Source organism: Charadrius vociferus, unplaced genomic scaffold (genome assembly GCF_000708025.1).
Source record: "Charadrius vociferus isolate BGI_N301 unplaced genomic scaffold, ASM70802v2 scaffold266, whole genome shotgun sequence".
Classification (NCBI taxonomy): domain Eukaryota; kingdom Metazoa; phylum Chordata; class Aves; order Charadriiformes; family Charadriidae; genus Charadrius; species Charadrius vociferus.
The window spans coordinates 2,636,848-2,639,685 of record NW_009649114.1 but is presented as its reverse complement, the minus strand read 5'-3'; the positions used below and the strand labels follow the sequence as shown (position 1 = coordinate 2,639,685).

General features: G+C 62.2%; 1 protein-coding gene across 1 annotated transcript in view; it reads left to right on the top strand.

Annotated features, from left to right (window-relative positions):
• The window catches only part of FOXP4 (forkhead box P4), a 56,230-nt gene that overhangs the window by 33,032 nt on the left and 20,360 nt on the right, over window positions 1–2,838 (top strand). The gene's annotated exons all lie outside the window — the stretch shown is intronic.

Below are 2,838 nucleotides of genomic sequence, written 5' to 3'. Positions count from 1 at the left end.
CGGGGAGGGCCTGCCTGCCGCCTAACCTCAGTGTCAGCTTAATGAACTGCTCCTGTCAGTCCCGTGTGTCACGCCGAAACTCCTCCTGATGTGCTCATAAATCAAAGTGACGGCGGCTCTTACCCCGGTAGCTGCACCCAGTCATCTGCGTCTAATGTACGCCGAGCGCGGGCGAAGCGCCGGACCCCGAGCCCCCTCACTGGGACGGGAGACAGGACTGGGGGAGGGGGTCACGGGGGCCAAATGCAGGATCTGGCCCTAACACGGAGCCAGCTCCTCCGGCTGGCACCAAAGGGTCCCCTCCGGGAGGGACTCAGCCGGCGTTTGCCGGGCTGGGGCTCGCGGAGGGGAGAGGAGCCGAGTGAGGTTCATGGGGTGATGGTCAGGGAGAGAGATTTTCGATAAGGCTGAGGCTGAAATTCAGGTTCTCGCTGCCCTTCTCCAGAGCAAACTGTTGACTCGGAGCCCCCCGGGTGCCATCAGGTAGGTCCACGTGTGGGTAACACCTCTTCGCCCATCGCTTTCGGTGGTTTTGAGCTCACGCGGTTTGTTGGCTCTGCCCTGCAGCGGTTGCTCGCTAGGGACCGGCAGATTGGCTTCCCCGGAGAGAAGTGGTCCTTGTTTGAACTTAGCCAGGGCAGTTGTGCATCCGCCAGGGACCAGGACTTGTATTCCTGGGGCTGGTCCCTGTGTTCACGCTCTGGTGACGCTGGAAGAATGCACACGTGGATTTGAAGCACGTGAAGGTCGGGTTCAACACGGACAGCATCGTTCCTGCCAGAACCACAGATGGGTCAGGGCTGCCCAGTCCCCGGGGGGCTCGGAGGGTCTGGCCCTGCTGGCCACAGCTCCGGGGAGGCCGGGTCAGGAAAGCCGGGCTACAAGGCGCAGGCGACGTGCCCTGGGGATCCTCATGACTTCATCTGTTCCCAATTTCCTCCTGCTCCCCAGCCTGGAAGTGCAGTGAATGAGGCTGTGTTCACACGGAGCCCGGGCTTGTCCCGGGGCCCCCGGGGAGGGCGGTGGCAGAGCTGGGAAGAGGAGGAGAAGCCCATCCCATCCCATCCCATCCCATCCCATCCCATCCCATCCCATCCCATCCCATCTCATCCCGCTTCCAGTTTCCAACCAAGGCAAGGACATGTGTGTCCATCCCACGTGGTAGCAGAGCTTCCCCTGGCAGGGGACAGGAACACCATGAGGGACGGCGCTGCCTCTGTTAAGGCTGGGGCTCACAGCCTGGTCCTGCTTTTTCCCCCTCCATCGTGGTCCTACAGGGCCACTGACTGCTCCGGTTCGGTGGCCCTGAAGCCCTCCTGGCTCAGTGCCTTGCTCAGGAGCGAGGGCGAGCGCGAGGATTTCTCTTTGCTGAGCAGAAGTAGCGTTGATTTATGCCTTTATCTTCAAGTGTCAGAGGTGCAGGAGTGAGGCAAAGCCAGAGAGAATCCAGACCTGACTCTGGGGGGACAATTCTGCTGTGGCCGAGACGTGGACAGGACAGGGAGGAGTCCATACATCCCTCTGAGGCTGAGAAACCAGATTTAAAGTCTCTCTGTGCCGAGACGGGACTCGCAATCGGGTGTTGCGTTGCACACCGTGGGGGTTTCACAGGGCTGTCCCTGCAGCCCGTCCTCACCCTCTGTTTCACGAAGCCGCGGCCGAGCATCAGCAGCATCTGCGGGGGACAGCCCGTGTCCTGCGGGGCCCGGGGTGCTGCTTCGGGTACAGCAGCACGTGCTGATTCCAAACTAAGCCGTGAACAGGGTTTGCCGCGGAGAGTCTGTTAGCTCTTCCCTATTGAGCAGAGAGCGAGATGCCGCCTCGGGGATCATCGAGAGAGTGTGGTGGGGCTGTGCCGGGTCCCTGCGACGCCCGGTGCACCGGGGGACCTGAATCCCGGTGATGCCCAGACCCAGCCAGAAGATAAAAAACCTAAGTACATTTCCTATTGCAAAGCATCAGTAAGAACATGGACAGGAAAATACTTCTTTTTGGGCCAAGGAATGGGGCTGCAAAGTGTCCCCGCTCACGAGTGCAGTGGGTCGGGGGCTTGGCCGGTGCGCCTCGCCGAGGTGGGGGCTGCTGTGCCGAGAGGAGCCCTGGGTGCTTTTCTTGCTGAGGATAACGGAGGTGCCGCGGAGGGGCCGGGGCTGCTGCCGGGGCCGGTCGGTGCGGCACAGCCGCCTCCCGCTGCCTGCCAGCCCGGCTCCTCGCAACCTGCAAACAACGTCTGGGCAAACAGAGGGGTTCAAGGGGTTACGGAGACGCCTGCCCCACTAATGAGGCCGGGCAGGTCCGGGGCAGCTCCCCTCTCGTGGCCGGCTCGGATTAGCAGCTGCCTGTCCCCATCCCTAATTGAATTCTCTCCCCTTCAGTTAATTCTCATGGATTTCTTAGTGCCTCCCCGGGGACCCATCCTGCCTAACTAGTTTAGGGCCAGCTACGCCGGTCAGAGTGTGGCCGGCTCCTGGGGATGGGTGGGAGAGTCACCCACCTTGGGGGGATGCTCGTGGCCGGGATGGGGGCACCGGTGCTGGTGCCCGGGGACTGAGAGCGCTGGGCGCCTGCTCCCCTGCAGACAGTTGTTTTCTGCTCCCCCCTGCCCTCTCTCACCCCCCAAGAAGGGGCTCGTAGTGGTAGTTTTTGGCAAACAGGGGTTGTTTCCCTGCTTAAAGGATGGTGTTATGCATCTGGGCGGTCTTAGGATGCCTTTTGGGTGCTGGGGGATGCTCGGTGCCCGTGGGAGCTCGCCCGCATGGGACCCCACGGCTGGAGCGTGCGGGTTTGCCCATCTTGCAGGCAGAGCTGGGTCTCTGCTCCGAGCGAGCCCCCAGCCTC